Consider the following 22,555-nt stretch of genomic DNA (forward strand, 5'->3'; position numbering starts at 1 on the left):
ACAGCTGCATATTATGCCAAATTCATTTGACTTGTGTTTTGCAGTTGCTATCCCATCGGCTCACATGAACAAGAGTTGACTGCGCTCTACTCAACAAAAAAAAGGTAATTTCCATATTTGACCAGGAGAGGGCAATATTACGTCACCTAAAAGACAGAAAGGTCTTGCTAATAACAGAAATTCATGTTATGAAATAAAGGAAAGAAATTGATGGTTTATACCAATATAACATGACGCTTCCACTCTTTTTTATAGCTATTTTGAATTTTACTGCTTAGCTTACAAGCATGCCCTTTAGAGCCCAGCTCCCATCAAGACTCCTCAGCCTCCAGGATGAAGCCTCCACTTGAAGGTCTAAAGTAAAGTTATTTATCCTCAGAGAGCAAGGGTTAATTTAAAGTATATGTGCAAATACACTTGAAGAAAGGCAGGAACAAGAAAATAAAATTACTTCAGTTTTTTTAAAAGTTCAGAGAAGGTAAAAGAGCTGTCTATGTAGATTTCAGCTCTCATACTGCTGCTCTCGCATTGCAAACCTGTGTGTGTGAGATATGGTGGCCCTGTACATGTAGACAGTACAGAATTCCTTGCATCTTCCACATCTCTGCTTTCTGCCTGCTGGTCTTTCTATCCTCCTGTTCCAGCCAGTGTGTCCTACTGGTCTTACAGTCTAGTGCACACTGTGGGTGCACTTCTACAGGTGCCACTCTCTGCACTGTAAAGTAATTTCTGTTCTCAGTGCTTTTCCAGTAAGATGAGATCCACAGGGAGTGGGACTAGGGCGTCAGAAACACAGCCCAGTGGCATGGACGGGCATAGACACCCTGCACCCAAGTGTTTCTTTGGAAGCACCTCATGTTCAGAAACTTCTGCCAAATCTGGGTAAGTTTCTTGGCAGACTGTGCCAGTTTCCATCAAACATTCACCCAGATAATACTTATCAAGAAGATCATAGCAGTGCAGTGCAGACAAACAGCATACTCCAAACAATCTGCTGGTTTCAGTCTATTTTTTTTTTCATATCAAAAAGTCAAATCTTGCACAATTTGACATTTCCTGCAGAAATGTTGCTTGCTGACTAATTATAAGCAAAGCACCGTGGCTAGTTTCTTCTAAATAAAGTTTCATATGATCTTCAGTTGTCCTGAATAGTAAAAAAAAACAAGTAGCATACACTTCAGAAACACTGTAGACCATAGCAGCCATGGCTTGAAGTAATTGGCAGTTTTTGTGCTTCAAAGAGCTCAGACGAGCTTTGCAAATGTTAAATAATCAAGCACAAAAACTCTGCTGGCTAACATAGGCAAGGGAAAAGAAGGATCAGCTGACACACTACAGAAATTCACCTCTGCAGAACAACGCATACAACAACTGCACAGTGAGTGAAGACAAATAATTAAAAATGATGGAGGACTTAATACAAACATATTTAATTTGACCTAGATGCTTTTGTGAATAGCTCCTTGGTTTTTTTTTTAATTACTGTAAAACCAAGAACTTACCTGCATCCCATCAGTCTGACCACTAGGTTTACACATCGGAGAACTGCCTAGCGTGTCACTGGCTGCTACAGCACCTCAGCAAACATACAGGGTCTGAATAGGTCCAGCCCTGCTGAGCCATGAGCTCCCACATGGCAACAGCACAAGCAATAAGGCTGCTCATCACAACTTAAGAGAGCATTAGTGCCAGTAAACATTTCCTCGGCCATAGCACTTGCCATGGAATAATGCTACAGAATTTAAACTGCCATCAAAGAAAGGACATACCATCATCATTTGTCCCCTTGTCCCTCCAGTTCTCAAAGGAATGCCTTTAAGCTTTCAGGAGTAACTTGACAGCCTTCTCTTGACAACACATTTGGAGTAGACCGCCTGAGAAGAGAGATTTCCTGGAAATGATCCTGCCATCATCACCACAGCAGCTTCATGCACTGGTGATAGCTATTGAAGGCCAGTCGTTCCGGTAGACAAGCCCACAACAGCCTACACACCTTTCAATATTTCCCATGTACCAAGAGATGTGGTGTCCTGGATCCATGCTCTTTCTTACACAGTCATATAAAAAGTTTCAGTCTGTTGGCAAGAAAAAAAATATGTAATCACTAAGCAGAGACAGTAATCTGTCCATAATAATATCTGTCTACCTGCCAGTCCTTTCACTTCTCCTAGTGACTTCTGAACTTCTTGTTCAATTGTACCTGCATCTGAGAGAGGAAAAGGCCTCAGAGATTTTACATTGCTGCAGTTTGCACATGAACTGTTGTGCGAATAGAGGAGAAAGTCCCCAGCCCTTGCTCCCTCAGAAGGAAAGGCAGCTTCTCACCAAGCAGAGGTACTACTGCACTTGCCCAGTGGGCAGAGAAATCTACTTCACTGGGTTTTATCTCCTAATGCAATAAACCCCTATTAAATTTACTGCAATCATGACAGAATTTAAGTTTACCCAAACTCCACCATCTTTACAACTATTTTGAGACTTTTTTATGCCTCTATATTTATAGTGAGATATTGACACAATTATGTGTGACTCAGTGGGACACTTTTCAGGGCTGTGATAGTCGAGGATCATATTTTTAGGTGCAGTACAAATGGCTTCTTACCACTGCTAATTGTTATTTTTCTGGTTGGAAGCATCTACATTTTCCTATCTGTACAATTAGAACTGGGAAATTATTAGTTTTGCTCAAATTATTCTATGATTTTGAGTCAGCCAAGGTAAACATCATAAAACCCGTAGGGCGCTGGCAGTAGCTTATTGCTATGAAATGTCTGGCAATGGGGAGTTACTATGACTCCCTCTGCTGTACATTGTAACTACCCACTCTTTAAGACTGTGCAGCATCCACTTGAGGGACCTAGTAAAGATTAAATGTCAGTTTCTTTGCACCTGATACAGGAAAGCTATAGTCAAAATCTCCATACAGGTGCATAACTGAAAGCAAATCGGCTTACTGATAGTAGAAGGACTACTATACTATAAGACCTTTCAGGACAAAAATACTTGTGCAAGGAAAAAAGGGTTATTAAGGTTCAACTAGTTTGCTGCAGTACTGGGATAATATTACAACTTTAGCAACTATAGGATGGAATCTTCAAAACTGCCTAAATCACTGAAAACCAATTCTTTGCTTTTTCTTTTTTTTCTTTTTCTACATATATATTAATAAAGATACAAATTACAGTTTTATCATGACATAATAAGCACAACATCTGAGAAGTCATTTCACAGATTGAAAAAAAAAAAAAAAAAAGATGCTTTTATGAGAGATCCTGGCATAGTGGTCTGTGGGAGCCAGAAAAGTGATAATTCCAATCACACAAAGCCATTGACCAACATCTGCGGTCAGATCACTTGACCTTTTTGTTCTTCAGTCATCCTAGCTGAAAAGTGTATTAAATGTAGTGCTGCTGGAAAATGACAGCGCACGTGTTCAAGCATTAATGTGTTTTACCGCATATAGGATATTGGACTACCGCATATAGGACTTCTTCTTCCCTTTCAGTTTGTAGTTTCTGGTTTCCTAAAGTGTTATGCAGAATCCTGTGCAAGTGATGTTTTACATTTCCTAAACCTTTTATATCCTTGAAGTTTGAGAAATTAGGTGGTATTAGCTTTCCTCTCTTGGATTTCTACAGACATTTCAGGCTTGTCTTTTATCTAAATCATTTTATGGCCCATTAATTGAATAGATAGTGTTTCGCAGCAAAGACTGAAGGGTCATTTAGCATTTTCAGCATGACTACAACATGAACATTCATGTATTTTCAGCCAGAAGGCTGATTCTATTTATTTATTTATTTTTACTGAGCTTTAACACCCAACAAGTGAGGCACCCCTTGGTATTCATTGTTCTTAATAACTGTGAGTTTTCAGATGAAATTTAAGAAATAAAATATGTTTTTGGTTAAAATGTCATGGCCTCTAATACCATGTTGAAAATCATAGAAAGGCAAGGGAGGAAAAAACTACTGTTTTCAATTAAACTGAATAAAAACCAAAAAGGGCCTATCCACTATTTCACATTAAACTTGCAGAAAGTTTTCATATGTAAGGTAAGAAAATATGTGTTTTTAAAGAAAATACATTTAAGTATCATACACATCAACTCAAAATTAGTTTTGTAAACCAGTTTAATCTCTTCTAAAGAACTTTGTTAATCCTTCAGATGAAAGACCTGTTTAAGGAACCACTGCCATTAGCAGTGTGGTTGTACAAACAGCCTTATAGCCTTATGTTACATAGGGTCATAACAAGTCAAACAGATAGAAGTCAAACTTCTTATAATCATTGGTGGTATTCTAAGTACTGGATGGTCAAACCACTCAATCTAATCTATGTTGAGACTACTTGGCCAAGTTGTACCATGTGCCAGGGAAAAGGGAACATGTACACTCCTTGGTGTTCTGCCCTTGCAAATTGATGCTCCATCCTGTAAGATCGTGGAAATGTGCTGAGCTGCACACACCCTTTTCAGACAGATATGGATGGATAAAATCCACATGTTTGACTAAGTGGTTGTTTGCCCTTGGAGTCTATAAGATTTCTTGGCTTTTTGGAAAACAGCAGGAAAAAATAGGCATAGGAGTCCAAAAAGAAGGGTAAACTGCAGGACTAGCATTAGACCTTTAGCTAATAATCAGCCTTTCTAAAGTCAAAGAGACTATTTACGTTCCACAGTATTACTTCTGTGGGCAACCTCTGCACTTGATTTGGTGTCGTTTGCTGTGGGTCTTTAACTTCTTAATTTTTCAGTAGTTATTTGTGTGGAGGATATTTTTAATGAGGTTACACTGGAGAGTGAGGAAAGGAGTTGATCATTCATACGTAAGTACTTGTAACTGAGAGTTAACAGCTACTTTAAAACTTCCTCACTCAACAAAGACTTCTTAAGAGTACAGCAAGTTATAGTCCATTGTATAATTTAAAGTAGTGAAATCTTTGAGATGTGTTTTAAAAGACTATGTTGTCTTCACAAATAGCAAGTAACTGTACTTAATTTCTAGAATTAGACATTGTTTCAATTCACAAAGAAAAGATCATAAACCTCTACTCACATATTACTCATTGTTATGAGAAAATTGGCTTTTTTAATCTATCACATGATGCAATTTTCATTCTAAGGATTCCCTGAACATCTAAACATCCAGCAGGCAGTACATAAGAAAGACTTCACATATATAAATAATAAAGTTATCACAGTACAAAGTGCTGCCTGCATAAGAAGGCACAACTTTCTGAATGTAGGCTATGGCCAAATTCCAAGCAGATAGATACTTCCCAGGGGGAAAATACAAAAAAGTCAAAGGATGGACTATTGCAGGGGGAGGGAAGGGTGACAGTTAAGAAGGAAAGAAGGAGCATCTATGGACACCTATTGTACAAGCAGTAGAAAATGTGATGTCCCTTACGTATATTACATGATGTGGGGTACAACTAGGATTCAGGCAGTACAAGGAATTGCAAAAGCAGCCAAAGCAGGAGTTACTGAACATCCAGAGACATCTTTACATCTGTGTGCATATTTTCACTTCTTTCTGCTGGCTGACTGACTGTCCATTCTAAACCTCTCTCTCTAAATTTTGTCCCCCTGCTTTGCCCACCTCAAGCCACTGTAACTAACAATGGCTGCTGCCATCCCATTGCTCGCTGTACTTCCTTTTCCTCCTTCTGCACTTATCTCATGCATTTGCATTGAAAGGTCCCTGGGACAAGAGACTCTCAAATATTGTGTTTTCACAGAGCCTTTAGGCTAACTCTGGTTCCTGAACTGATTTATCATACAGTGCTAATCCACTCACTGTAAGAAGCCACAGAGTATCTTAACAGATAGCACTTTACAATAGATTATGCCCGCTCACTGCTGAGTCTGAGACCAAGATAACACTATATGTCTACTACTTCGACATTCATGAGAATACTAACAGGGTACCTTTTAAATACTAAAATTAAAAAAAATTAAAAAAAAAAACTATCTCATAATTTCTTGTACATGTTTCTCTACTGAATCCAAAAATTCTTGAAATGGGCGTAAAGAAGGACTGCAGGGGGATATTATTTCTGCTGTGAAATTCCCTCTGTTTTTCATCAAGCATATTAGGAATGTGTCCATATACATTTTCTCAAAAATAAAATGGATAGGTGGCTTATAGGTAGTGAAATGAAGGCTTGTAACTGAACATTAAAGGCTTTGGTGGGATGAAAGTTGTGAAACAAGTTTGAATCAACTTACTGAGAACCTGGAGGGAACTTGTTGCTTCCTGGTGAATATCCAGTTCAGATGCTGATATCCATGGAATCCAGTAGGAGCCACCAAATACCCAGGATAACACTGAGTTGACCATTCATTCATTACACCAGTGGTCTAAGCTAACACAACACTGAGTACACAATTCATTTGTTACACCAGTGGTTCAAGATAACACAGTTATCTATATCAAAGAGGTTTGATATACTGTGGTGACATGCTAGAGGCTTTTTAGGTTCCTCTATTGGCCCCAAAGGCAGAAGATGACAGCAAAGAAGGAATGGACAGGAAGAGTAGTTGCACAATTTATACGAAACCGTGAATATAGTTATACCACCATTTTCTCTGGTAGTAAAAGTGCTTGAGAATTTCCTGATTCTCATTTTTTCACCTCTTTTGTCCTCACACAATTCACTTTGTATAGTGCAGATGACAGCCCACGAAGCTGTGCACATGCAACAGTCTGTGAGCAATGCTGCAAACAAAATCACCATGAGAGTAGGAATTCCAGTGGCAACATAAGCAGGGAACTTCCCAAACTGGTTCAGCCCGCAGAGAGAGACAAGCACCTATACCATACTTCTAATTTTTCCTATCAGGATATTTACATTCATATTAATGGGATTTAAAATAGACCAGTTTTTACATTAATGTGGAAGACAGTGCAGAAATCTTGATCCTCAAATTAGACCACTGTTGTAGATGAACTTAATTTCTATATTCTTGCTTGTGCTTATCTTAACCAAGCTAACAAGCTCAGGCTTGCCCATCTTATTTTTCCCAATCTGTGAACGGCAGTGATATTACCAGAGAACAATGTATGAGGAGAAATCAGTTGGACCTTGTGAAATATATTAGTACCCGTGCATGCAAAATTCCATACCATGATATTGCATGTTGTGGTTCATTAGAAAAACGTGAAATAAATATTTATTTCACAAAAGCAAATGCTTTTATATTTAAAATATATTCTTGTTATTTATAATTTGTACTTCTGTATTACTGTTTGACCATCACTTCTGGCACCTAGAAGCTAGGCTTGCATAAACCAATGCAACCAAAAATTTGTCTCACTGATATTTATAAAATTTTGATAACACAGATTTTTTTTTAAGGCATGCAAATAATTCTGTTGTGTAAAGTCGGACCATACACAAGCTTTACGATGAAATCATTTGTGTTGTGTCCTTATTTAGATTTCCATATTTACTTAACAAAAGGTTTCGCTGGGGCTTTTCAGTCCGTATTTACATAGATCCATCAAAGATGGTATAGTTAGACGCAGGATGTAGTTGAAAGTAGACAATAGCACAGCAGGGTTAAGGTATTGGGCTGCGGCTAAAGTGTTTTGTTAGGAAGATCTGATAAGTGCTTAGACTTTTTGCTAAAATAAAGACCCTAACAACAGTGGGAATTCAACGGGGTAATCACACTTAATGCAGACTGTTTAGAGCAATTAGAGTTGATTGGCAGTGTCTTAAAGCCCTTAAACAGAAACAACATATAAAAAGAACTGACCTCAATTGGATTTCAGCTTCATTGCCAGTTTCAGTCTAATGCATTATACCAACTGGTTTAACGCATTTAAGCGTTAAAGTAGTTTTATTAGTCCTCTGGCTGTAAAGTATTGTTACTAAGACTTCTTCTATCACAGAAATATTAAACACTTCATGTGGTAGCAGGTGTATCAGTAGACACTGTAAATAAAGTGTTTGTACTTGCCAAGGGATAGATCTCTGTTCTGAGATGCCCATGAGGTATTTATCAATGAATGGATCAGGAATACCGAGGGGAAAGGCAGAGAGACAGTGACAGATGATCCGATAGCAGAACAGACTGCAAACACAAAGTTTGTGAAGGCTCATTTTTAAACAACTCTGGTTTTGTGCCTATAAATAACACAAGATACTTAAACTACAGTGGATGCAATACTCTGATTTAAATCTATGCAAACTGAAGTCACCAAAATAAGGCTGACTTTTCCTTTCCCGAGGATGCACCATATAGCTCTAAGTGGAACTAGAGAATGCAAAGAGTTGCTAGGTCAGTAACACGCTGCTTTGACACCTTTGACAAGGCATGTTTCTGTGATAGTATCTTTGGGCCCAAATTCATTAAGGAGCCTATTGATGTCACCAAATTTTGAGTAGTAGTCTGTCCTGGGCAGATGAGCTATCTGAAATGACAAAGTTGTGCTTATCTAGTCCTTAGGGTACAGACAGGGTTTGGTCAGAAACACAAACCATCTACCTGGAACAGGTTAAACGATGGCAATCCAAGTCAAAATTACCATACCCTCAGCTGAAATGCAGGGCTAGACTGTTTGCATGCTCCTAAATTGCCATAGTACAGAACTTAAGTAGTTTAAAGCACCTCGATTTAGGAGGCAGTAACTTTTTAGACTGTACTATCCCAGACATTTTTGAACGTCTATTCCTTCCAATATTTTGTATTATATATATTTATTTTTATACATTACTTATGTATTGATATCAAGACAGCTTGTATTGATCTGAGATTTGCTTCTCAATAATGATATGCATTAGTATACTATAACCATTGCGATAGTGTATCTGCTACTACGGGTGTTACAAAGAGATGCAGAGCAGGCTGCTGTGGCAGTCACTCCAGCCAGTGCGTTTTGGGCTTTGGGGGTAGGAGACAAAGCTGAAATCCACAGCTGAATACACTGCTCTGGAAGCAGATTTTATGCAGTCTAACTCATGTCACAAGTTCAAAACAATGACCAAAGAGAATAATACTCTGACAGTTCGAATGTATGGTGGGGTTAGTATAGGTAAAAAGGATAAAATCTTTTGGATAAAATCTTCTGGATAAAATCTTCTAGGGGCCTTCATTTGCATGAAGCTTCACCAGCAGATTTTGCTTTATGGCAGCAAAGAAAGCTTCTGTTTTAACTCTCCTAATCAAAGCCTTAGGTTTTATCAGTAGTCATAATGATCCCATCTACACAAGGGTGGGAATTGCCTCACCAGTTCAGCACCCAGCAGATAAGCTGCTGGTCTGACCCACTCACTCAGGCTCCCTCCGTGGTCAGTAGAGCCAGAATAGGCACCCTCACCGTGATATTCCTCCCACCCCCTGACAGGTATATAAACCAGGTAGGACAGGAAGGTGTATCTACAGTGACTATCTACAAGAAGCACTTACACAATCAACTCAAGCCAGGAGCTTACCTGTAGCTTAGCTTTCAGTGATGGAAGTTTAGATAAATGTTTGCAAGAGGTGACTAGCACAGTCCAGACACCATCAGAATTGTGACCTTCTTCAGCAAAATGATCAGGGGAGATCTGAGCCAGGCAGATCCCTCGTGCTTCCACTTCAGCTGCAGATGCTGAAAAGTCTTTCATCTGCTTTCAAATCCTGTAGGACCAGAGATTTCTTTTACCATTTTACACAAATCATCTTGTACAAATGGGTAACTGCTGAGCTGTTTGCTTGCTCCACTTTGTTCCTTACTGGTCATAAGCTATAAGTTTCAGATCTCTGCTTATGCACACATTTCACCAAAACCAACACAGGTAAATGACATTTCATCTAGTTTTTATGTTTCACTACCTTAGGAAACCAGGAAAAGTGAAATTAAATTAATCTTATGCTCTCAAAGGCAAACTCTCAAAACTTAAGGAACTTCTTGGCTGTTTGGCTACTAAAATAATTTTGAGGATTTTTGCCACACAAACAGCTTTGCTCTAAGTTCTGTTTTCATTTTTTAAACATTATCTATAGGCTTGTGGCTACTTAGAGTGTTAGTTAATTAAAAAAAAAAAAAAAACACATTAAATTAACATCCTTTCCCTTGCCATGGGGAGCACACAAGCCAGAGGATAATGAGTTTTATTAACTCTCATAATGTCAGTGTTGATTGCATCCAAATATTGGATCCATTATTTGTCGGTCCCCAAAGAACCACCTACAGAAGCAAACGGGTCAAGGATTAATTGATCAGAGCAAGGTTCTCTCGTTCCAGTCACGGTTTTGCTATTGTGCCATTTATACATGCAGTATAGCAGAGCCAGGCTTTGAGACAGGGCTATTTCTACACCACACCAAGCAGAGTACCACCTTCCTTTTGCCTAGGTTCTCAGATAGGCGGTGACATTACTACAGCCTTGCAGCAGCTGCCAAATACTGTTACAACGCAGGTCTCAGGTGGAACCTATGGAGGAGTTCTCCAACAAAAGGGTGTTTGTTTCTAAACCCAATGCTAATTTGTGGAGATGAAGATATTACCTGAGACTACGCTGCCCTACAGGAAATTCTCACCAGGAAAGGAATCTCCGTCACAGGAATTTGGAGAGACATCTCCACCCCAGACTAAGGAATAGATCAGTGATTAGGACACTTGCCTGGGATGGGGAAGAACTCTTGTTCCTCTGACAGCTTTGCACTTGGCTCAGCAAGTAGTCTTCGGCTAATTAAGAAAGAATTTTTCTCAGGCACCTCTGAAGGCTGGTTGACAAAAACTGTGTCATTTCATAGCATAGAAAATATTACCAAATATCTAGATGTTATCCCTGTATCCTGTATCTCCTAAGTAGACATTTCCCTCAAATTCCCTCTTGACTACACTATCACTGAGATCTGTCTGGATCCATGTTTGAGGGCAGGACAGATAAGTATATAACAAGGGGGAAAAATAAAAAGAAATCTGCTCTCTAAGTTGACTCATTATTGAGGATCCAAGAAGCATCAGTAGCAGCACAAAGGAAAAGGAGCACATTTAGGAATGAAGGAACAAAACCTGTTTTGCCTTGCTGGGTAACAAGTAGCCTTTAGTTCATGTTCATGAAGTGATCAAGTCTCCTCTACACATTTCTCTTCCTGCCTTGCTCATTGTCTTCCCCTCCACCCCCCCAACTTTCTTTTTCTTTTTTTAATCCAGCCTTTATTACAAGCTGCCCTCAGCTGGAAAGCGGTGGCAAATGCCCATGACAACCCCCATGGTTAGATCTCAGTAATATTTTCTAACCTGTAAATAGCAGAGAAACCTGCAAACTCTGAAAACTCCACAGATTTTGAGGAAGCAGGTAAAAACAATTGCTTCCATGGTACATTCCTGTCAGCTGGGGGTGAATTTTCAGGAATTTGCTTCATTGCCCACATCAGGCTCAGCCATCTCTATTGTTCACATGTTGACTCACCCTGGGACTTGCTCTATGCTGTGCCAGCCAGTTCTGTACCTAGGGCTATGCAGGTCCTTAGGGGACTGTCCCATCTTTCTGAAATTGAACAGAAATACCATAATTTCTTGCCTCTTAAATTGTCCATAAAGTGGATTTCATTTGGGGTTTAGCTCATGTTCAGGGGAAGTTTGAGGAGCAGAACTGTTTGACAGAAAAAAAAAAAAAGATGTTTAGATGGTATTTTTCAATTACAAACCCATGTACCAGTCAGCATTTCCTATTTCTTTTACAGAATACTGGTAAAAGTGACATTGAAGCAGTTCAACACTTTAGATATATCAAAAACTGATGTGCTCTGTTCCCAAAATGCATCATAATATTAAAAAAGTAATGAAATATATAAAAGTATATAAACATATCAAATTATATAAATAAAATATATAAAATATATATTTTATATATTTTATATATTTATAATATAAAATATATATTTTTTTAAATGCACAAAAGCCTTCTGAAGAAGCTAAATACAAGATGTATTTGGGTCACTGCAAATTGTAGTGCTTTGCAATGCATTCCAAAAAATTGTAAAGACTCAACTCTTGCAAAGCTCCAGTGACAGAACTAAACATGGGGTTTCAAGAAATACATCTTACCATACATCTTGTTACTTGTACATCTTACCATGTTACTAAGAGCTGAACAACATGCTAATAAAACTCCTGAAATATCTTAAATTCAAACCTTCCTGAAGCCCATTTCCTAAGGTCATTTTCCCTTTTCCCTTAACAACAGAAGTTTAACCTTGACAATGTGAATCGAACATACTCCATGCCAGTTTCAAAATTCAGCTCACTGGTTTCATACAGCTGACACAGTAAATTCTCTGTAGTAACAGTGAGTTGTGTGACCCAGCAGTGGCTGGCACAAGCATTCACAACTCTACGTTACTGGAAGGTAGGTGACATACCATTATCAGATATCTTCTCTGCTTCATTCATTCCAATTCCTATACAATGATATGCTGCTCTCTTATTCGATCTAATGCAACTGCTCATGGGCACATCTTCTGAAGAAGACTGGAAAACAGACATGGTTAAAAAAGAAATTTTAAGTGAAAAAAAAAAGTTTAGAAAAATATATTAAAAGCAGCCATAAGCCAGCTCCATCACTTTATATCAGTCTCAGTAAAACAGTAGAGGATAAGATAATGGGGTTTAATGTAGTCTGTAACAAACTTTGAGCTTGCTTATTCTTGAGGGGCTCAGCAAAGCTTCCACTTAATGCAGCAAGCCAAGCTCTCCTTAAAATTGGTGATGTTGCTGGATATTAACACTGAAAGCCCTCTGCAGCTTGGAAAACTGCATGTGTTTTAGACAAGGCAAAGCCTCCAGGGTGGCCTTGTTTTGTTAAAATGGATAGAGAAGCAGGTTAAAGGGTATGAAGATAAATAATAAATGAGTGACAGCTCAAGACCACAATTAGGCCAAGGTTAATAAGGTGTAATTCCAAAGGATAAGGGATTTCTCTTTAGAAGTAACATCCATGTAGTAAATGTCTTACTGTAAACTTAGAAGATAAAGCTACCTGGCATTACAAATGATTACAAAATAGGAAAAAGATTATACATAGGAAGAGCATAAGTAAAAGTCAGATGACTAGCTTAACCTTTCATGAAGGCAGGCAGTAAATTTTGTTTACCTTCTCCACCATACACTTTTCCAGTGCTCTGGTGAATGCTACAAGAACACCCCTGCAAACATTTTTCTCCCTTGAATTTTCTCCCCTTATACTGCCTGAGCAACAACTTTACACTGATGTTCCTGGAGAAAAACATCAATGTATTTGTCTGTACTCCAGTCACATAATCCTAATCTTCAAGAAGGGGTTTTCCAGGCATAACTAGTTTTTCTCTCTGTGTTACTGGCACAACCAAGAGGGAAATCCCTTCCTATAGGGACTTGAAATTTGATAACTGACAGGAACTATACTGAATTCTGCTCCTCTGGGTGTTATCTATTCATCTTCTTGACTGGTAGGTCTTCTCAAGGCAACTGAAGCAACCTGGAGAAAATAATATTTACCAAACAAAAATGGTGAATTGAATTAGTGCCCCCCCCGCCTGTCTTCTCTTCTCACTGTTTATTTGATCACGCTATAGTGAACAGCAAAACATCCCTCTGATATGTCTGTCTCCTGCTGAGCATATTAACTTATCTGTCTTGTAATCCCATCTTTTACATGATCAAGTCCTTTAACAAATCACAGCATTTCATCCTGTTTTAAGTTCTTCAACTCTTAAATGTCTTAATGTTATTTTACTTTTGTTAAAGGGCAAAAATCCTAGAAACATGATACTGACATGGTACAAATTTGTTACATGAGATCAAGTTAACAAAGGGCACAAATGCCATAAACAAGATACTGACAATATACAAGTTTGATACATGAGATCAAGGTAACACAGGAAAAAATATATAACTGTTAAGAAACAGGACTTGAATAGGAGATTATGAAATTATGACACCATCTCAGGAGAGGGAGAAAGCTTTCAGAAGTGAAGATGTAAATCACATTATTAGTCAAGACTGACTTTACCTCATTGAGCCTGCAGCAGTGGAAGTGCCACTTGTCATGCATTAGAACACTTCAACCAAGTGCAGGTTTTCATTACACTAACTCCAATAAATAAGTAAATAAAAACAGCCAATTCCATGGTCCTGCCACAACCCTAGTTTATCATAAGTCTATAAGAGTTATCCTTCAAATTTGCTTTCTGGGTTTAGCGTGTATCAAGACAAATTTTTGGTATGAATCACTGGTGTTGGGAGGAGAATGGCCCCTAAAGTACAACGTGAAATCATTTACACAGGAAGATAGGAGCACAAGTATCCTCTTTTACTGATAGAAACTAGCTTCGCTAAAATAACCTACTTTTCTTTCTTTTTTTTTTTTTTTTTTTAAATCTAACATATAGCCAGCCAGAGAGCTGGTGTGTAGCCATAAAGATATATTTGCTTAGAACATTTAGAATAAAAAGAATAAATAAGAGGACACATCATTAAACTCTTAAACAAAAGTAGAACTGGGAGTAACATACCCATGACCAGGTGCTTTAACAGAAGGACATCCTCCAGCTATCAAGAATTTAATAAATTAACATTTCTTAACTAACTCCCTCACCTCAAAATAAAAACAAAAAATATAACTTCAAAGAAACATCAAGCACCACATCAGCCCAGAAGTATTATAATAATAACTTTCCTGAAGGTTGCTCAAGCAATCGCTCTTGTGATACTCATTGTTTCAGTTGCAGAAACAATGAAAGAATTAGTGGAGGAGCTAATACACCCCTCTGAGTGAAAACAGTCTTGCCAAAGACCCAGCACAAGGCTGTTATCTTCCTGGCACCTCCAGAGAAGTACCAAGTGGTATCAGCTCAGGTAACCAATGTCAGCTGAGTGATTAAATGCATTATGGCCTCATCTCACAGACAAGAGGGGCATTTACCCAACACGAATGACTGAAAGAATAAAGTTTCCACTCTGTTAGAAGCCCAGTGGTTCTAAAATACAAACTAATACTGGAGATACGAGATATATTTTCTTACATATTTAAACGTAAAAATATTCCAGGGCAATAAGTAATTACAGCATTTGCAACTGCTGTTTAAAGGTAGGTATGATATTTCAGATGTCATTTAGATGATCTCCCTCTCTGTGTAGAAAACTGCAATAAACAAGCAGATATCATCACTAGACTAAGCAAGAACAGGCCAAAAACAATAACCCCATTCTGTGTGTACTGGATATTCCTAAAGCAACAGCATACTGAGACAGCAGTAGCTGGATATTATTTTGAAAGTTTAACTCTCAAATTACTTTGGCAACAAACAATTGACATGGTCTCTTAAAAGCCTGCCTGATGTCAAACAGCTCTGCTTCTCATTTGTGTTACCTCTTAAGTTTCCTATTTTCCTAGCACTGTGCTCAGCCTGCTGGAGAGAGAAGACTGCAGTAATTATTGGTGATTACCATGTTAAACTCATTAATGATGTACGGTGTCTTATGTTCATGTATCACCTACCTATAGACACTGCATACTTCAAACAATGGTGATTATATTTCATGATTGATACATTTGCTTTTTATCCTCTTAGATCAATCCAAACGATGCACAGCTATTGATCATCTTTATTATAAATCTGACAAATGAAAATATTGCTGGTGGTCACAAATCTTAATATTCCCTCATTCTGTTTCGATTTTCTCTGCAAGGATGATTTGGTCCCACTCGAGAGGTCCTTTGGACTAAAAGCCTATATATTAGGATTACTTACCAGTGGATGAAATAGCTAGATAGTTTAGGGGATTTTTCATTTTGGGATTACCAGCAACTAGAGTATGACCCACGGTGGCTCCGGGTGGTAGCTGTTCAGTGACCCATAAAAAATGAGCTGGTAGTAGATGTGAAGTCCTTGGGGACCAGATGTCCAGGTGGGAAGGGTGAGTGTTGATGGTCAAAAAAGCCATCAGAGTCCAGCTGAGTGGATGCTGAGCACGAACTCCCAAAGTGTCCCAAACTCTTTTGTGAGGCCAGAAAGGCCCTTGCACACAGCAAAGACATTACCCTACTTGCAGTTAAAACCTTTAACTTTCCAGTGCCACTAGAAACCTGCCCTGCTAATTAATTTCTCATTTATAACTGATAAAATGGAGGAGAGGGGGGAAGGAGAGGGAGGAGAGGGGGGAGAAGCGGGAGACATAGGTACAGGCACATGGGTCCATCCTGATATGAAGCATGGTAAAGCCAAGCCAGTCTCATAAACCCTCCTGTAGCAGGAATGTCCTGAAACAATTTTTCCTGTTTGTTTCTAAAATGAAAATGTTAGGCACAAGGTTTAAAAAGCAACAAATGTTCTCCAAAATGTTAGCCAGTAGGCTTGATGTATTTATGATGGACTTTTTTCAAAATACTAACCAGTAGCGCAGATATATTTTCTATGGACTTTCTCTGAAGTGTTAACCAGCTGAGGTATGTAGAGTTAAAAAATAAAAGCAAATGTATTTGTAGATATCTTCATTTTAATCTCTCTCTTTCTCTTTTTTTTCCCCACACTTCCATCTACCACATTGAAGCCACAATTATTGCCCTCTGGTTAATACTACAGTTTTCCTGGGCAAATGTATATGAGTGCACTTGTGCAGGATAGAAAGGGATTCTTTAAAAAAAAGTATCTTTACAGACAGACAGTAAAGATAATTGGATTTTCCTTTTCAATTTCAGTAATATTTTAACCTTGATTTCAGTGATTCTATGTTAACAGACTCATTTACATCCTACAAGTAACAAGTATTAGAAAGGCATGTTTCAGTATCATCTGGAAAAACAAAACAACAACAACAACAACAAAAAAGAAAACAACTCCAACAGAAATACCATTCAGCCTAGATTGCAAGTCCAGGTGTGAAACACTGTGTACTGATAGACAGGATTTTTGTTGGCATTCTGTAGTCATAGTTTGTGAGTGAAGTACAGGGTAAAATTGAACTTGGGTAGGGAACACAGGACAATTTTGGGGAGGAGGAGAATGCTTTCTCTCTGATGAATGAATAGTCCCATGTTCATGGCTGTCAACTGCTCATTGAGACACAAAACTTAATCTCAAAACTAATTTGACACACGCACCACAGCTCTAGCATTTCACCCTTTCAGCTTCATCTGAAAACAAGCAAGATTACCTGCACACTTTTCCAGAATACTGACTGCAGGCTAAACTTGTAAATCAATATCATTCACACATATGGATTTAATCCCCCACTAGAGAACTAGGTAGAGTCTCTTTTTATCTCTCCCAAAAGCTGAAAAAGACCTTCACCACCACCAACAACAAAAATTAACATCTGAATTCCATGTCTCAGGCCATAGGTATAATTATAATTTGTATGCACAGACAGAATTTCATTTCTCAAATTGCACTGTTCCAAAATGTATCTAAAATAGCGTATCAAGGTGTATCAAAATATCACTATTGCATTATTGAAGCACACTTCATCTGTAATTGCTTTCAAGCTAACTAATCTTCCTAATTTTTCTTCATTATCAATGTTTTACTACACTGGTTTTTGATTTTATTTTTATTTTTGCTAGGCACTTATGAAATCAAAGTCCCCTCTGGTAAAGACACAAGATGAGAATGCCAGCTCATGAAAATTCAAATGCTTCACCTACCACTGTAATTGTTTCTTCAGTGCCAATTTCTTTAATTGCTTTTCTGAATTTTCGTCCAAAGGATTACTTTATTTCTTTTTGTAATAAAAAGATTCAAATATGAAAAGTTTAGTTTTGAAAGCAGAATTAAAACAAGCATAAGTTATCGAAATAAAATATTTTTCTGAAATTTCCAGTAAAATAACACATAAATCAACTCTGGATGCAAAAAAAAGCTGCTACTTCAGCAAGAAAAGCTGCTATGGATAGCTTACATTAAATATTATATCTGTCCATGACTGTACATATGGAAGAAACATGAAATGCTATTTTTAGGCCATTAGTGTTTATTTCTTGTGTACCTTTTGATTAAAAGCAAAACAAAACAAAAATCCATCAGTAACAACAACCAAACCTCACCCACATTACTGTTAATGTGAGAGCAATGAGCTACAAAATACAATCAGAGAGGCTATAAACTTGCTTCTTAATGAAACCACTAAGGTTTTTGTGGTACTCTGATTACTTGCAACAAAGCAATTGTGTAAAGAAAGTTTAAGATTCAACCTTCTATAATAAACACTTAATAAGCCACAAAATAATGGTTCACATTAATTGGTTTTGCCTTAACAAACATGTTTTCGTTATTAGGTTTGTAAGCCACCTTGCCTCATTCCACATCCAGCCGCCTTGGAGCAACCAGCTCAAGCAGTAAGAAATTGTGTTGCCAGCCTCAATATCGCAAAGAAAAGGCCAGTATGAGCAAACATAGATTTCTTGGCAATTAGACTAGCTGGACTGAAATCCTCTCTGATGTGATTTATACATTCATCCAACTTAATTTGCTGATAGGAAGCTGAGCACTGTACTTGGGTCATTTGGTCTGATTTATACCAGAAAAACATACAAAAGAAAATGGAGGTTCTCTATCTTGTTCTTGTCCTCTCCTAGATTCTTGTTACTATATAACAGGCATCCTTTTCCTTTAATTACCTTCTTCATGGTTTGAGAGCTTTGATGACTTGATTAAGCCTTGCAGTGGAGTTCCAGTCCCTACTCATCTGATTAATTAGCCCAAACCTTATTAACTTCCTAATTCTAATCAATAATGCACTGATGCTGAACCGTGCAAGGGCAAACTAAGGATAGCAATTTTATCTGAAGACACAGAGCCACAGTCCCTTTGTTTTTTTTAACTATACTTCTTCACAGCTGCAAAATTAAAGCTACAAGTCATGAATCTAATCATATAGTGATGTATTTTGGCAAAACACCTTGCCCACCTTAACCACATTTGCAATAAAACTCACAGTGGCATAGACATATTGCTGGCACCTCTGTGCTGAAGTGAAGTTTTCTGAATATTTAGCTGTTGCTGGTGAAAAATGGTACTGGGTATGTAGTGGCTCTTTCCTGCAGGTGCCCTGCCTGACCCTACCCTCCATATGTCTGCGTGAGGGCAGGGAGGATGGGTTTCTTACTTTATCTTTATAATGTCAGCATTTATGTCCTGGCTGAAGGAATATTTCAGTCCACACAGCCAAAACAGCCCAGAGTCAATGTGAGTTTAACTATGGGTGGCTCAAGTGTAGATGGGAGAGGGTGGCCTTTCCTTCTCCCTTGACTCCTCTGCCATAACTCTGTTGCTGTACTGTTTCTGAAGGCCTAAACACTACCCTCATCTTGGCAGAAGAAAATCACTCATTTCCTTCCCTGGCATCATCTGAATTTGCCAGCAGAGAATTCAAGCATATCCATAACAGCTGCAAAATATATCAGGCAACTCCTGTTTTGCAACTTTTCATTCTCAGACTCCCACTTTCCTACTCAATATTTGACCACTGCCAGCACTATTTTAGTTACTAGTGGATGCTAGACCTAACTGCCTAAATTTCACAATCATCAGTTGTGGGTTTTTGTTTTTCGTATCAGTACTGATAGTGAAAATTATATTCGAAGTTCTCCAAAAGTCGGATTCAGCAGAGATTGCACATTAGATAGCTGTACTTGTTATAAAAAATGTTGCTGTTGTTCTCAGTAAGTTTATTTGAGATGGTATAGCTTTCAACTATAAGAAGGACAAACTAACAAACAAACAAACAAGCAAAAAACCACCACCCAAACAAACAAAAAACAGCCAAACAAGAAAAACACCCCTTTTCCATTTCTCCCACCCATAGTAAGTAGACCTCCTGGCAACAGCAAAGTAAAAGGTACAGCTTACAGCACACTCCTCACTAATGGAGACCACTTCTGGTTTGCATCTTTGGAATTTAGGATAAGGGTCGGTAAGTAAGGCTGATGTTTGCTGTTAACTATCCACCATTTATTCTCCAAATAGGAACAGACAACTTCCAGACCAAAGCCATCTGAATAACAGAGCTCATGAGCACCGTATTGTGCTGAGAATGTCTGCAAACGAGGAGCAGCACAGGTAGAGTAGACAGTGGGAGAATGCAAGCACAAGGGTTTATAATTAAATGCCATTGTTATTCTTATTTTCACTGGGTTTTAATTTTAAGATCACATGTGCAAGTTTTTTTTTTTTTTTCCTCATCAGTGTCTGCCTTTCTAAACAATCTATAGTACCAAGTACCTCCATTATGCTTTCCGCAGGCTACTGACAACAAACCACAATTCTCTATACAATACATTGTCTTGGAGGTTGCGGGTATCAAGGACTCTTAATAGTACCGTGGCAAGGATCAATTGTTCATCTCTATAGTGCAGGAGTGTCTCCTGAGCCTTCTGTCTTTGTGTACGGTCTCACAGATGGTGAATGACATTTCTTTCTTAGGGAACCTTCCATTAGAGAGGCTACTTCTAGACAAATCCGGTGGTGGAGCATTTAGAAAACAAAGCGTGGGCAAAGTGGGCTTTTATCACGATTGATCATGTGATTGATAAGGAATCGGCCACTTCTTCCAGTACTCAATGGGAGACTTTAGGGAAGTGTTTTAATTCCTGATGTATTACTATCAAAGCTATTCTTCCCTGTTTCTCTGGAGTTCTGTATATAAATCCCTAGCATCTCACAATTAGGGTAAGTTTCCTAATACAGAACTTAAGAAAACATCCAAAATCCCTAAACTGGAGGAATGACTACATTTTCTTGAAGGTTTATATTAACAAAAAATATTTTGCTATTAATGATTTCAAGCTACCTCCTGAAATTTCCTGAAGTTACAAAATCTCACGTTTTTCATTTGTCCATATTTTTAGCTCCCTATGTTGAGATTTGTACAGTAGGCAGAGTTAGGCCAGAGCAGTACTTATGTAAGGGTTTTCTTGAAACAAAGCTGCAGATGTTACAGGTGAAGTTTCAGCCCCATGAAAAACATGGCTACTTTTGAAAGCAGACCTGGTCTTGAACAACTCCTCCTATCATACCTGTGTAAAATCCTTGTGCATATGCAGTTGTTAGTTTGGAGTCCAGCATCATGCTAGAGGTGTGAAATAAATCAGGAAGATTTCATTTTCACAGATGGTGATCTGTACTGAAGAAGCAGAATGTACTTTTTCTCTTGCATTAACACAGTCCAATGCCATCCGATAAATCCTCAGTTCCTAGCCTTTCTTAGGATACTAGGAGAAATCAAGCTGTAGCTGGGGACACCAATGGCTATGTGACATATGCAACAGCCCATTTGCTAATATTTTGAGTCACACTACCATGGAATTAACTTGTGAGGAGCTTAACATCACAGTGCTGGTGGCAAAGCACCACGAGTTAGGAAGAAACATCCATGTAACAGGGCAAACAACCTCTCTGTGCCTTAGCTTCCCATCTGCAAGCTGGAGAGGAGTGATAATGCTGATAAACCTTAACAGAGCACTGTGAAACCCAAAACAAGGGGGAGAGTATAACTGGCAACACTGGCAACTCCCAAGAGTGAGGTGAGCAACATAACATGGCTTCACCGGCATGTGGATTTGCATAGCTAGAGAAGGTGGGAGTGAAAATAATGTTGTTGCAGCTTTACAGAGATATAATTATGCCCGAATTGTGGACACTTTCTCTCTCCTGCTAAGGAGAGAACATTGTGCACAATGCCTGTGCACAGAGATTTCAGCCAAAACAAGACTGGAGAGCCAAGTACCTGAGTTTGGATAGCTTTCCTGAGGGCACATATTCGTGAGAAATGGGTTTAAAGCAGCAACTTACCTTAAAGCAGGAACCAATTTAAGAGGTTCCCCATAGCTTCCCTTCTCCTCCCACCTCTAAGAGAGTGTGTCTTCCTGTCCTCTCCACCGGGCTCGCCACAGCGCAGTCACTGGCACGGCTTCGGTTAGGATCGGCCCTCTGATGAGGGCAGAGAGGGTTGGTGTGAACACAAGGAAACGTGTCCCTAAGCAGGAAGATTTTAAGCTAGTTCTGCCGCTGACACCAGGGCTCTGTAAGGGAGCCCCACTGTGTCCTGTCCCCAGCAGTGCAGCACCCCGAGAGGCAGGCACCCCGAGGAGCAGGCTGCGCTCGCACTGTGCTCTCTGGCTGGCAGGGGGAGGCACGCTTTGCTGGTTAAGATAAGCATTTAAGCAGCTTGCAATAATCCTTTCATTCATCAAACTGCACTAAGCAGATTTGCCTGGTCTTCAAAACAAAGTCAAACATGAGGAGAAAGGGAAGTGCACCTAAAGCAACATGGGTCCTTAGCACTCCTGTACCCTGAAGGTGCCCTGCCCTGGGGTGCAGGCAGAGGTGCCAGGGCCACCAGAGCAGCAGAGGAGAAGTCCTTTTCCCCTAGTATGGGATGGGGCTGCTCCCACCCTGGCCGAGCCAGCACATCTGTACCTGAACGGGACACTCAGGCTTAGCGAGCTTCCTTTCTTCCCTGTCACCAGGGGGTCTCCTGGAGCAATGGAGCGGTTTGACCCTCACTGCTTAGAGAACAGTAAACAGCTCTTCAGATAGTTTTGGCTTGCTGCTTTTCTACCATACTCCAGGTCAGTG

At 39.0% G+C, this 22,555-nt stretch overlaps 1 long non-coding RNA gene across 1 annotated transcript; it reads right to left on the minus strand.

The window, feature by feature from the left end:
* Positions 1-1,568: 1,568 nt before the first annotated feature.
* Positions 1,569-14,286, minus strand: LOC121066048. Its single transcript, XR_005817475.1, has 4 exons — positions 13,993-14,286; positions 12,365-12,473; positions 9,445-9,631; positions 1,569-2,075 (listed from the first exon to the last, which is right to left on the minus strand). It is a non-coding gene; the product is annotated as an uncharacterized LOC121066048 (long non-coding RNA).
* Between the last annotated feature and the right edge of the window lie 8,269 nt (positions 14,287-22,555).

Source organism: Cygnus olor, chromosome 2 (genome assembly GCF_009769625.2).
Source record: "Cygnus olor isolate bCygOlo1 chromosome 2, bCygOlo1.pri.v2, whole genome shotgun sequence".
Taxonomy (NCBI): Eukaryota; Metazoa; Chordata; class Aves; order Anseriformes; family Anatidae; genus Cygnus; species Cygnus olor.